Source organism: Chlamydotis macqueenii, chromosome 8, assembly GCF_036417535.1.
Source record: "Chlamydotis macqueenii isolate bChlMac1 chromosome 8, bChlMac1.mat, whole genome shotgun sequence".
Classification (NCBI taxonomy): domain Eukaryota; kingdom Metazoa; phylum Chordata; class Aves; order Otidiformes; family Otididae; genus Chlamydotis; species Chlamydotis macqueenii.
Window position 1 is genome coordinate 11638335 of NC_141563.1, and position 14350 is coordinate 11652684.

General features: G+C 55.5%; 1 protein-coding gene across 4 annotated transcripts in view; it reads right to left on the reverse strand.

The window, feature by feature from the left end:
* Window positions 1-12157, reverse strand: part of TNR (tenascin R) — a 74792-nt gene extending 62635 nt beyond the window's left edge. For 3 of the 4 annotated variants that reach the window (XM_086752928.1, XM_086752929.1, XM_086752926.1), the window contains exon 1: window positions 11938-12157. The gene's annotated coding sequence lies outside the window, so the exon portion shown is untranslated. Of the gene's footprint in view, window positions 1-11049; window positions 11107-11937 lie in introns of those variants that run through there. The other variant, XM_086752927.1, reaches the window with a different exon arrangement.
* Window positions 12158-14350: the final 2193 nt, after the last annotated feature.

The following is a 14350-nucleotide window of genomic DNA, read 5'->3' on the forward strand; positions in this document are numbered from 1 at the left end:
GCGGCTTAGTGGGACTCGAGGGAGGATTAGACACTGAAGGGGATAACAAGAGAGGATAAAAGCTTAAAGGGGATAAAAGCCCCTGATGCAAGGCAAATACTAATTGCCCGGGGTCAGGGAGGCAGTTTCCCTCTGGGAGGGTGATTTATGGCCGTGGTGGGATGCTGTCAGCACACCAGTGTGGCCGCTTCCCGCAGCCAGCGCTGTTCCCTAGAAGCAAAGCTGAGGCTTTCCCCAATTTGGGTAGTGAGGCGTGGATGTTCATGTGCAAAAAATACTCAAGTGAAAACAAGTTTGAAGAAAGCATCTCCAGCTCAGCATTGGTTAAGGGTTCAATTTATACCCCAAAGACTTAGATCTCCTCTAATTCCCTTGGTGTCCTGTTGAATAGGACTCTGAGCATTGGCATTGACCAGGTAAATGAAGAATTCGGCTGGTGTCTGTGGTGGGGGGTTCCCCAAAGACAATTATTTTAGGAGGAGGGGAGCATGCTGGAACCCAGACTCCTGGGGAGGGGGACTAAATGTCACTGGTGCCAACCCGTTGTGCTCAGTGGCCTCATATCAGGCAGTGGCTTCTTAAAAAGCCACCAGCGGCCAGGCTGCCGCAGGCCACACGCCAGGGCAGAGGAGAGCTGTCCGTGCTGGCACCATCACCATGGTTTGGGTAGGGTGTCCCTCTGCCTGTCCCACTGGTGGTGTGGGTCAGACCCTCCTCTGGGTCAGTGGCACTTGGGGGTCTGCACGGGGTTGGATGGGTTCAGATCAGTGCTGGAGGGGGAGAGGACCAGCTGTGGGGCAGGAGGGCAGGTCCTCTGCTGCTCTGCACCACCACCCTGCCTCTAATCCCACCGAATATGAGAGAAGAGCATTTTGCTGGTGCTGAGAAGTGGCTTGCACACACAAGGGCCATCATCCACGGGCTGCTGAACAGGCTTCTAAATTTCACCCAGCCAGGCTGCACAGGACCCGGGTACGAGCGAGCCTGCCAGCAGCATGCATACGTGTGGGATGCAGCGATGGCACACACGTCCCCTCCTCCAGCTGTATTTAAAATCAAGATAATGCCTTATTCTTCTCTGTGGCACGATCAGCCCCGTCTCTGCTCCGCTTTACCCGGCCTGGGGTAGAGGAGAAGAGGTTTGGTCCCGGCTGAAGGGTTGCGCATGCCTCCCAAATGATGCTCAGTGGGACGCTCATCCTTCTGCCTGCGCAGCACCCATATGCACAATGCCCCGGTGACATTAGAAGTCCATTTTTCCTGGCTGGATCTTGCCCTGCCATCAGCTTTATGGGGTCCCATGTGAGGATTTCTCCTCTCCTCATGCTGGAACCTGAGGGGGATGCGCAAGGGCAGCACCGAAAGACAGCGCTGCTCCTACCTGAGGCCGAAATGCGGATGAGTGAGAGTTCACCTGGGATTGAATGGGTATTTTTAAGACCAGATGTAAAACCGAAGCCCTTGCTCTTTACAGTCATTAAATGTCCCCCGGTTCATTCTGCAAAGGGTAGGCACATTAACCTGCTGGCCTGGCCGCCCTCCGCTAACCGCAGCCTCATCACACAAATTCCCCTGACATTTGAAACTGCGCTTTTTTCCAAACCCGCTGCCTACTCTCTCTTCCCAACCCAACACTCCGAGGCTGGGCACTTGCTTCTTGTCTTTCCTGAGAGTCTCATAGCATAAATGATGCTGCAGAGGGAGGCGAAAAGAGCCATTATCAAAGCATCAGGCATAAGCACGTCTCCATCACGAAGAGATTAATTTTTGTTACAATTAATACCCTAAAACTGCCTGGGGCAGCGAGGGCAGGTGGGCCGAGCATCACCCCTGCCAGGGCTCACGGCTGCCTTCACCACCTCTCCTGCCAGCTCCCATTTCCATGGAAACCTGCCCTCCTCGCTCTTTCCCTGCCTGCACTCCCGCTAAGTTAAGGAAACCGGTTGCTCTCTGCTCCCCGAGTAGTTGCCTGGGCTGGTTGGACACATCCCAGGCAGAGATGTCCCGCTGCCCGCCGATACCTGGCAGCCCCTGCCCACCACTAAAGGGGTCTGTGCAAAGCTCGGGGTGGGTGTGTACCCCTCTTTCTGCTCTCTATTTGGGCAGCATTCCTCCTTGTCTCTGTCTCTTTCATCTCCTCTCCCCCTCCTGGTCCTTTCCGTGGCTGTCTCTCCTCTCCCAGCTCTCCTTATCTCTCCTCCCCCTGTCCCTCGCGCCAGCTTTGTTTCCATCAGTAAAACGCTTGTCCAGGTCAAACACGATTTCCTGATAAACACATTTCCATTGATTGCTGGAAAAAAAAACCTTCAGAGCGGCAGATTCTTTACTCCAGGGATCGATAACCCCTCAAGATCCCTCTCATCCCCCCTAAGCCCTCCATCCTGGTGAGCCCCAGCCTGGGCCATGGGGCTTGCAGGTGTTTTGGGGACCCCTTGGAGTGGGGGGCAGCAGGGACCCACTTCTGCAGGTATGGGATAGAAGGTACAACACTTGAAGCAGATTTATGATATAAGGCACCTGTAAGTCCAACAGGGAGAATGAGAGCAGGGCCTGAAGTGCTGACCTCTTCCCTGCTGCACCCATGGGTGACAAACCACCCCCAGCTGCCTCCCCCGGCAACGCTCCAGCACAGCAACACCTGCACCGAAGCCCATGCTGGCAACCCATCGCATCCCATGTCTCTTCCCTGGGCCTGCCCAAGCATTCCCATTTAGTGCTGGGAATCAGGGATGCTCAGGCTCTGCCAGAGCTTCTCCGCCAAGCCTCGTGGTAGGGGACGGCGGGCGAGGTGCCGCCGTGCAGCACCGTGCAATAGCTGGAGTCATAGAATCATAGAATAGTTAGAGTTGGAAGGGACCTTCAAAGCCCATCCAGTCCAACCCCTCTGCAAGGATCAGGGACATCCCCAACCAGATCAGGTTGCTCAGAGCCTCATCCAACCTGGCCTTGAACGTTTCCAGGGATGGGGCATCCACTACCTCTCTGGGCAACCTGTTCCAGTGTTCTACAACCCTCATTGTAAAAAAAAATTTCCTAATATCCAATCTAAATCTACCTCCCTCTATTTCAAAACCATTGCCCCTCATCCTATCACAACAGGCCCTACTGAACAGCCTCTCCCTATCTTTCTTGTAGGCCTCCTTGAGGTACTGGAAGACCGCTACCAGGTCTCCCCAGAGCCTCCTCTTCTCCAGGCTGAACAGCCCCAACTCTCTCAGCCTGTCCCCATAGGAAAGGTGCTCCAGCCCTCTGATCATCTTTGTGGCCCTCCTCTGGACCTTCTCCAACTGGTCCATGTCCTTCTTGTGCTGGGGGCTCCAGAGCTGGACACAGTACTCCAGGTGGGGTCTCACTAGGGCAGAGTAGAGGGGGAGAATCACCTCCCTCGACCTGCTGGCCATGCTTCTCTTGATGCAGCCCAGGATGGGGTTGGCCTTCTGGGCTGTGAGCACACATTGCCAGCTCATGTTGAGCTTCTTGTCCACCAGCACTCCCAGGTCCTTCTCCTCAGGACTGCTCTCGATCCATTCTCCGCCCAGCCTGTGGGCCACTAATGCGCTTGTGATGGGGAAGCTCATGCGTCGCTACAGCAAGTGATTTAGCCGTAAAGCCACAATCGATAAAGAGAAATTTAAAGATTAAGCTTTCTGCCTCTACCGCAAATGAGATGCTCCCCGTTGGGGGTCTCCCCTCCCAGACCACATCAGTTGCCGCAGGACCCCGTGGGTGAGACATGTGGTCATAGGTACCCACTGAGACCCCTCGGGTACCTGGAGTGTTCACTCAGGAGGCTTTTCTTACACTGAAAATACTGAATGACATGGAATTTACTGTGCAAAATGATGCTTCGCCCACCCGTCCGGTCAGTGCTTCGCCCCTGCAGCAAAGCACATACAGGATGATGCTGAGAAGCACCACAGCCCAGTGAGCCTCGCCATTTGGTGTGGAAAAGAAAAGAAATTCAATTAGAATAATAAATAATTAATTAGAAATACTTAATAAATACATAAAAATGATAAATAATAATTTGGGCTAGGAAGAAACCAGCCCAAGTGCTGCATACAGCCCCTGCAAACGACCGGAGCCCTGACCCGCGGGAGCCAGCAAAGCGCTGCGTGGCAGAGCATGAGAAGCTGTAATGAACTCAGAGTTTCCACCAGGCTTTAATAAAGTCCTTCTGCAGAGGCTATTAAGGGAACTAAGACGAGAGGTGAAAGTTTGTTATGGCTCAGAAATGGTCTAGAAGATGGAGAAAAAGATAAAAGAGCCAAGCAGTGAGGAAGGCATCTGGTGGGGTGGAGAGCCTGGGACATCTCCTATGGGGCACGTGCCCCAGAGAGGGGCAGAGAGAGAGGGCTGGACCCCTTCGGGGGCGGCAGGAGGAGGTGCTGTGCCTGTCCTCAGGAACTGGGCTGGTTTTAAAGCAAGAGCTAAACCTCATTCATCGCTGGTGTGGGTGTTCATTCAAAACGAAAGCTGCCTTTGATGCTGAAGCTGCTGATGCCATCTCCCTCCTGACAGCATCCGGCCTGCACGTTAACCCCACAGCTCTAAAACTCCCCCTAAAAGGCTGGGTTTAACCCAGCTCAGCCTTACCGATGTCACCAGGCACCCTGCTGCCGGTCAGAGCCCGTGTACCACAGCTCCACCGTGGATTTTCACCCAGCTCCACCTGATTTTCAACCCGCATTGTCTCAGGGGGTGCTTGGGAGGTGCCGTGGGGACATCCCTGCCCCTCCTCTGGCACCAGCTTTGGGTCTACCCCTCGGCCAGAGGGTGAGAAGAGCCTTTCCCAAAGGCAAAACAAGCCCCTGAGGTATCCAGGAACTAATGGGGGGATTACACCCCCCCCAGCTTCATGCATCTGAGCCCCCAGTGTGAGGGCTGCAAACCCCCGGCGCCTCTGAAACCCTGCCCTGCTGGGATGGATTTTTTAAATTGGATTGTGACAAACATTTAATACCTAATAGAGCTCACACCGGCGCAGTTAATTAAGAAGGTGACTAATCCAATTCACTGGTGGGAGCAAGGAAAGAGAGGAGCAGGAGGGAGGGAGGCTGCGTACGTGTGGGGGCAACAGCGGGGAGGGAGCAGGGGATGGGGAAAAAAATCAGCTCAGCTGCTATCACCCTTCATTTCAATTTGTGTGCGTGCATAACGATGAAGGAGGACTTTTCTCCTCCTTTTTCTCTTCCCCTTGCAAGCACTGGAGCCGCTGGGTAAATGCTGAGCTGTCTCAGGCTCTGTACGAGCATCGCTGGGGTACCAGCCTGGGGCAGGGCAGAAACCTGTGGCAGGGCGGATGCTGGCAGCTGAGGGCTGCTTGGTGCTTGGCCATAGACATGCCCATAGCCCACATCTTGTTCTTTATTTTAAAACACCCCCCCCCCCAGCTGGTTTTCCAGCTCTGGGTGGGATGCTGAGACCCAGAGACCCCCAGAGCATCCCCCCGTCCGCATGGGACGCCCCTGCAAGGCTGGTCCCAGGCATGTCAGCCGGCAGAGCCAGCTGTGGAAACATCTGTATGCCACTCATTCCTCGTCCCCCCACAGTTGATAAATAAAACAAGTGGAGTTATTTTGGCCCCGGGGACAGGGCTGTCTCCCAGAGCACAGAGCTGCTCTTTCTCCGTCCCTCCACGGCGCTGGAGTTCATTGTCATTCCCCAGTGGAGAACAGGACGGGGATTGAGCTGAGGTCCCCATCTGCAGCGGAGAGCCGGAGAGAGACTCTCTTCATATTAGTGCCTAACGGCATCAATAGCGCTTTTAAACGAAGCCCCAGGGGAAACAAAAGGCCAGAGTGGGGAAGAGCGTGTGGGTAAAGCCGGAGAGGGATGGGGGGACAGAGACAGAGCCAGTTAAGGATGGGAGAGCGAAGGATGACCTGAGGAGGAAGATGAGGGGAGAAACCAGAAATGAAGTAGCTCCGTATAAATGGTGTTTCCCACTGAAAAGAGGGTAGCTGGAAAACCTCGGGATGTAGGTGGCAGTGGCGTGAGTGCTGGCTACTGGGGATGCCTGGAACATTGCCTGCCTCCAGCTCGGCATTTGCCACCCAAGTGCCCCACATGTTAATCAATGCCCCACCGTAATTAGTCTTCGTTATGCAAGGCCAGCAAAAGCAGATGCCGCTTTAGCAAAATGACAAGCAGGTGGGTTAAGATTGGGAAGAGAAAAAACACAAACAACCCAAAGGCAAACCAGCCCATCTCTGCCTGGGGGGGTGCAGCCAGTGGCACCCACAGCCAGGACCGAAACACCCGCTGGGACCCCAGCGGTCGTCCCGGGGTGCATGGGGTGATGGGTGCACGTCAGCCAGACATGGGGAGGCAGTGACGACAGCATCGAGTAATTAATTAATGAGGAACTACACGGAGGGTTCATCCTTCCCGTGGCCAGGAGTGAGGAGTCCCCTGGGGCTCTTCTGCATCGTCCCCCTTGCAGGAAATAATTACTGAAGTTAAAATTATTTACTAAATGAGGCAATTCTCGGCATGCTATCTCAGAGCCTTGTGCCCGGTTTACTTTGTTACTAGTGCTACATAATAAATTAACTGTGTAATTAAAGATAAGTTAAACGCTGGTACTTTGCAGAGGGATTTTCTTTTAAGTCTCTGTGCAAGTAAAGGCCTCCCTCCGAAAAAGACACGCCCGTGAGCGTCGCGTGAGGCGAGGCCGAACCCTGCGCTGCAGACGTGGGGAGAGACAGGCAGGGCCCCCGTGACAAACATCGGGTCCCTTTAGCGCCAGTGTGTCCCCTTGGGGAGCCCCTCGCTCCCCCAAGGGACAGCTACCAGATCGAACCAAATCAATCTGCTTTTTAATTACCGGCCGTGCTCTCGCCACAGGGATGCCGAGCTGCCTGCGGCGCCAGCTCAGCTGCCAGCAGCCAAAATCCCCTGTGGTGAGGCTCCCTGCTCCTGTCCTCCCTGTTATTTAGCAGGGACATGAACGTGCTCCATCAACAGGACCTATTCCTGGATGAGAGGACTCATCCACCAAAAAAAAATAAGAGAAATAAATAAATGCACTTTAGGAATCCACGTTTTCAGTGATTTCTGCTGACTAATGCAATTTCAGCCGAAAGGAAGGAAGCTGGTGGGAAGCAGCTTGAGCGCCTCGCTGGGAAATGTTTCCCTGTTGGACAATGATGTGCTAGGAGCGCAACGGTGGGACTTGGCCCCCAAGGGCGGGGACCGCGAGGGGCTGCATGACTCGGGGCACGCTCTGCTCCTCTGGCTTGCTAACCCATCCTGCACCCACCGCACTGCTCCAGCGTGGTGTGGGCAGGGCTCAGGGTCACCTCCCTGGCTAGTGATGGGCTTGGAAAGCCAAAGCCCAGCCTTTCCCCATGCCGACCATGGAGGCAGCCATCCCTGAGCGCCTGCCTGTGCCCACCGGCAGCCTGGAGTGGTCCAAATGCATCGTTATCGACTTGGCAATCAATTTTCAAATCCCAGGCAGACGGGTCAAGAAAGAGCAATTACGCTGGCCAGCCACATGCTCCAGCTAATGCAAGTGGAGCAGCTTTCCCCCAGGACATCGCCTGGCATCCCATGGTGGCAGGGCTCTGAAACAGAAAGTGGTGCTGGATGGCTGTTTGCCTTCTTCCGGGGAGGATATTTGCACTTCAGAGGGAGACCCAGCACCCATCGGAGCATCTCCACTCCCTGCACTTCTCTCCAGCCTCAACCACAGCCCCCCAGTCCCACATCTGGGAGAAGATCCCAAATGAGATCTTGTCCCCAAACGAGTGAGAGGAAGAGGAGAGAGCCACCCCTGGGATGAAGGACCGAAAGCTGAAATAATTTCTCGCTCCTGTGATGCCTCTTGTGAGCAGAGAGAGACAATCCCTCGCCTCTGCCAGACCCCTTTCCTCGAGGACAGCCATTACCAAAGGAAGTTTCTACACTTGTAGTAGCTACACGCACTTCATTTCTCCAAAGCGTGAGTGATTTTGAGATCTCCTCCAAAAGGAGAAGGAGTTCCGGCTGGGCCAAGGAAAGTGAGGTGGGTTTGCAACATCCTAGACCCACTCAGATACCAATTAAACAGGAGGATGAGCGATGGGGCTCTGCCTGCACTGGGAAAAGAGATGGGGAGCAGAAATATCTGCCAAAAAGTCCTTATTTGCAAAATAGCCAAGAGAGGGGCAGGGAGGAGGCAGCAGGGGTAGCTGGGATGGGTCCTAGCTTGCCCCCAAAACCCAAGAGCTTTTAGAAGAAAAAATGTTCAGATGAAGATCTCTACTCACCAGATCTCCCAGAGACAAGGACCTCAGTGAGCCCATATCACCTCTGCTGTCCCTTTTGCTGGGGGTTTTGGGGGTACTCAGACCCCTTCCTACCCCCAGCCACCCCAGGGAGCGTAAGGGGAGAATTTATATTCCTGGGGTTTCCACATTCCTGGGGTGTCAAAACACATGCCCACGAGGGTCCCCAGTGCAGGGAGGGGGAGAGGGCACATGTGACATCCGACAGCCGTGACACCTCCACCCGCCCCGTGTTTTCCCAGCCTCTGCCGACCCTGATGCTTTCGTGCCAGCAGGATGAGCTCTCCACGCTGGTTTGTTACAAGGGTTGTGTTTTACTGAAGGCGGCTGGCTGAAGCCGGGAGATGGAAGCAAGGCAACTGCTGGCTTTGCTGCCTGCGCCTTGCCAGGGCTGCTGCCCTGTGAATGCTCTACTGGGGAGATACGCGCCAGTTCATGGAAATACAAGGCTTTGGCATTGCAAAGCATCAAGGAGGAAAATGGAGGGGAGGGAAAAACCAAACAACTACCTGGGGCTTATCCAGGAGCTGCTGGGAGAGATTGCACTGGGTCATTATAAAATGAAAATAAAATCAGGCTCCGAGATGAGGATGACAAGCTGGGATGACTGGTAAGGTGCAGGAGAAGTGGGACTCCCAGCACTCCATGGCAGCCCATGGGTGGGAGGGGTGGTGCCAAGATTTTGGAGAGGAAGGATGTTCCTTTGAATATTAATTTGGTCAGAAAACCCCTCAAGCAGGTCCGGAGGCCAAGAGGTGTGTGTATGTGATGCCTCAATAGGCAGCACCGAGCCAGCTGCCGGCTCCAGCTGCCCATCCCCAGGCTGGATCAGTCCAACTGCCCCAGATGTTGCGGCTATTTCAGGGAATAACAGCATCAACTAATCAGTGCAGGGATGCTGCTGCCCCAGTGAGGTGGGGGCACCTGCCGAACCTGCCACATATTTTCTATTTTTTTTTTAATTTCCTGTTTTATTTCTTGCACAGCGAGGGTGACACTGGGCTGAGAGCAGCGATGTGAGTTGGGGGAGACCGAGAACTCATCACGGAGCAGGTCCTATAGAGACCTTGAGCTTCAAGCACTTAACACCATCAAATTTAGTAGCCACCTCCCAGTAACTCCAGCCAGCGAACTGGGTGTGCTTAGAGACCAGTTCCCAAGGACCAAAGAGGTCCCAGGCTTTTCCCTCGCTGGGATTTTAACCCTGGCCTGGCTGTAGGATGCCGCTTCCCTGGCTGGGACCACCCTACGGGGAGAAGCAGCGTCTCATGACATTGACATTTCGTTTATATTTACAGGCACAATTAAAAGGAGAGAGGACTACAGGCAACGGCCGCGTCGTGTCCCTGTCCCTCGGCCGCTGCGCGCTGCCGTTATCTCTTCTGCCTGGGCAGTTCCATCGATGGATCGACTTCTTCCCCGGCCTAATTTATGGCTCCTTTATGTTTGTTTATATAATATGGTTAAACATCTACTTTACACCCTGTGCGCTTGTACTCACTAATTAGCATTTTCTCGGCATTTATTGCATTCGCTATGCGAGCTGGCAGGCTGAGCGGGAGCAGGGGGAGCGCTGGGAGCCCCACAGGCACAGTGTGCCTGGGGCAGGACCTGCAGCCCCCAGCCAACCCCAGCCCACCCAGTATGGGTGCCTGTCCCCTTGCCCCAGAGCTGCGGATGAAGCTGTTGGCATCCAGCGCTGCGGCTGTGCTGGGGAAGAGCTCCCCTAGGATTTATTTCTGCCTCCCAGCGCAGTCCTTGAGCTGCTTTACCGGGGACTGGGGAGCCTGGAGCATCGCTGTCAGGGGAACAGCAAGATTTGTGTACCACCCCCCCCCGGCCTGAGCCCCATGAGCAGCCCCGTGGACACAGGGGAGCCCAGCCTGTCCCTGCCGACAGAGCCACCTCCACTAGCCAGGAGCTGAGCCCAGAGGAAACCCCAACCTCAGCCTCCAACAGATCTTCTCCTCAGCCTTGGTTTGCCAGGATTTACAGCCAAATCCCCTCCCCAGCACCAGCATGACAAGCCCCGGCAACCAGGACTGTATCTTAGAATCCTGGCAGTATGGATCTGCATACGGATCCATACCCCCCGGCACCCAGCTCTGCCCTGTGGCCCCAGTAAAAGCCCCAGCCCCCGAGAAGTCACCACCTCTTGCTGCCCAGGTACCCTGAGGGATTGGAGGGGGCTGGGGGCTGCTCCTCCCGGCAGGCTGGCGGGGCCGGCAATGCTCCGCAGCCCCTCTCTCGCACCGAGCACCCCATCCTGGGGGTTTGCACCCCATTGCTGTGAGCACGGACCTGAGAGTCAGATAAATAGCTGGGCTCACGCTCCACTAAAGGTGCAGGAAAACCCCCCTCTGACTCCTCTGCCTGCCCCCCCCCCCCCCGCCCATTCCCCACGCAGCATCTTCCCTGCCTGCAGACACAAGTCCCACAGGGGCACGATGGGGGGTACAGCCACAGGGATGCTGCCGGCCAAAAGCGACCCTGAAATCTGGCCCTTCCTTGAGACCCCCAATGCCACTAGAGGAGGGGGATGTCTGGTCTCAAACAGGGGTGAGACGCTCCCCGTTTCCAGCCAGGAGGGCAGGATACTGGGCTGCTTCTTCCCCGCAGGCTCTGCAGCGCCTTGACAAACCCCCTGCCGCTCCAGGAAGCATCCCCTCACCGAGCTCAGCCTCCTCCTCCTCTCCGGACAGATGGATTCTGCCAGAAGCCCTTACAGGTAACTGCTAATGAAGCACTCCTAATTACCGCGATCCTCAGAAACAACCTTGCCGTCCCTTCCTCCAGCTGCTCGGCCATCCCTCGGCTCAGCGGTGACCTCGCCTTAACGAGTCGCAGCCCAGCGCAGGCTCAGGGAGCATCTTTTCAGCCCAAAAGCTCTCAGATGGCCCCTTCCAGGGGTCAGCTCTCCTGGAGAAAATCACCATCGCTTGCCCGCAAGCTATTCCCAAGCAGGCGGGAGAGGAGGCAAAAATTGCACTCAAACTTTGGCGAATCGAAGCGGGAAGGTGGGGTGAAGGCTCAGCAGAGGGGTCTGGGTGGTCCTGGCAGCCTCTGCGGGCAGCCAGGAGGGAAGGGCTGAGCGCGGCGCTCGGCTGAGGGGAGCCGTGGGCAGCAGGAGGGAGGGGAGGGGGTGAGAAAGAGGTAGGAAGCATGGGTTTGATGGGAGAGGGTGCCAATGAGGGCCCCCCCCCAGCACCGCCTGCGAGTATGCAGCAAGAAGCCCCCCCCCGCCCCCCCCCGAACTGCCTCCGCTCCCCGTGTGACGCAGGTGCCAAGAGCCAAATTTCCTTAACCTCATTCCAGCAACAAAAGGAACTTGCAGAAAGTGCAGAGAGCCTTTGCACCCCCCGTACCCCCCCCCCGAAAAAAAACCAAACCCCTCCCCACCCTCCCCTTTCCCGCACCGCGCCGGGCGATCCGCGGGGGCCCTTCCCAACGCCGCCTCCCTCCGCGCCCAACTCCGCGCCTCGTCGCTGCCCGGCCGCGGGGGTGGAGAAGGTGGCGGGGTGGGGGGGGAACACACAAACACGCACACAAACACGCACACGAACACGCACCAACACGCACACGCGCGCGGAGGGGTTCAGGGGGCCGGGGCGCGGCCGCCCGCGGGGTGCGGAGCTGTCCGCGGTGCTGAGGGCACTCACCGGGCCGGGCCGGGCCGGCGCCTTCTGCCGCCGCCGGGAGGGAAGCGGGGGAGGCCCCGCTCCGCGGGTCCCCGGGCTCGGTCCCGGGCTGGGTCCCGGGCTCGGCCTGGCGCCGGCAGCCCCGCTGGCTGCCGCGGAGGAGAGGAGCAGCCCCGGCACTGCCTCGCTGCCGCTCCCTCCTCTGCTTAAATTTCAGCAGCTTGAGTGTGGCTTTTTTTTTCTTTTTTTTTTTTTTTTTTCTCCCCTTCTCTTCCCTTTGCTCTCTCCCCTTTTCTCGCTCCGCTCCGGGCTCTCCCAGCACCAGCCACCTAGTGGGCAGAGCCGGGAGGAAAATCCCACCCGCAAAACCCACGCGGTACCGCCGCATCGCCTCCCACCGCCCCCCACGGCCGGCCCCCACCGCCCCCGGGACCCCTCCCCGCGCCACGGCCACGCACCCCTCCGTCGCCGGGCGTCGGCTGCCGAAGTGGAGGTGGGGGGGGGAAGGGGCCAAGCGACAAAATGAGGTGCAAAAAAAAAAAAAAAAAGTGAGAGTGAACTGAGTTTGGCCACAACCTCACTGGGCTGTGAACGCAAACCAGCTTGGCCACAAAGATGATCAGGCTGGAGCACCTCTCCTATGGGAACAGGCTGAGAGAAGAGAAGGTGCTGGGGAGACCTTATAGCGGCCTCCCAGTACCTAAAGGGGGGCTACAGGAAAGATGGGGAGAAACTCTTCAGTAGGGCCTGTTGTGATAGGACAAGGGATAATGGTTTTAAAACAGAGGGAAGTAGATTCAGACTGGACCTGAGGAAAAAGTGTTTTACACTGAGGGTGGTTGAACACTGGCACAGGTTGCCCAGAGAGGTGGTGGATGCCCCATCCCTGGAAACATTCAAGGCCAGGTTGGATGAGGCTCTGAGCAACCTGATCTGGTTGGAGATGTCCCTGCTCCTGGCAGGGGGGTTGGATGGGAGGGGCTTTAAAGGTCCCTTCCAACCCAAACCGTTCTGTGATTCTACAATCCTACACCACAAAGTTTGGGTCTTACCCCACGCCATCCTCCAAAGGTTAACTAAATAAACAGCTTAGTTTAACTAACGGGGGTGGGGGGGTGGGGGGCTGGGGAGTGTTGGGGGGGGGAATTTCCTACCCAGCTGGGAGGCTGGGTATCAAATCATATATCACTGTCTGGACAGGGGCGCAGAGCTGCTTGGGGAGGACAGCGGGGGCTGAGGATCCTCCTCCCTCTGGTCCCACTTTGAGGGTCACACCCAGCCCCCTTTCCAAGCAAGCTGGAGAAAGAGAGCCACACGGGCATTATATGTTGCCTCCAATCAGCTGGCAGAACTTGGGGAAGTGGAAGGCTAAATGGTCAAGCCAGCAGTAGGTATTTTTACACCTGTCCTTACTTAACTCAGTTGAAAAGACCTGAGTTCAACACTCCCTACTCCCCTCCCTGACAAATTCAACCAGTTACCATCACTCAGTCAAAATAATGTGGGAAAGATGTTGAAGAGGCTGTAATGTTATATTTTAATACATTCAGAGCGCTCTAATTCCTTTTAACATCAGAACCTACCTGAATATTCAAAGTAATAAGCCTTCAAAAGCTTTTTGCTCAATGATGAGTAGCATTGTTGATGGTAGAAGGTTTTTTTTTTTTCCTAGCTGAGCTGGTGAACCAAAATTGAAAGGAGCAATTCAATCTAATTCTGCATATGACTTTAGACACGATTTCTACAGGTGGCTCAAACATTTTCCTGGCAAGCTGCTCCGTCAGCTAAGAGACTCCTGTCCTGAGGAGTTAAACCAGATCTTCCTTAGTCACGGTAACAAGGTGGCCCTAAAAGTATCCATGACTCCAGAGATACAATTTCATTTCCCAATTTCCCCACATCACTTTGTGTAAATTGCCTAATTTACCTCCTACCTCCATAAAATGGAAGCTCACTGAGAGATCTAAAGCCCATTAATAATGATGAGATACTTCAACCCTGGGGATAAGTACCCACTTAGATGTATAAGGAGCCATATACCTGCACCTACGCCCACAGACATCCTACACGGACTGAAGCCCACAGCTCCAAGGGAGTAGGCAGTGGTTTCTGATGGCCTCAGACACCAGGGCTAACTACACCTGTTTGACCGACACCCAGTGGGTGCCACGCAACCTTCCCGACTGTAACGCAAAAGCCCGACTTGGAAATGAGGCATTTCAGCTGCAAGAAAACTCCCTCTTTGGTTTTACAATTGTACCAGCAAGACAAAAAAATACATTCCTTGGGCCACACTGACTGAAAAAAGCCCAAGAAGCCACATTCAAGGAATAGATTGAAATAGCTGATGTATCCCTCCTGGCTTTCTTCACCCAGGCTCCTTGTTGTGGCGGGCAAAAGGACCTGTCTGGGTCCTGCCTCGGATGCTGGAATCACAGC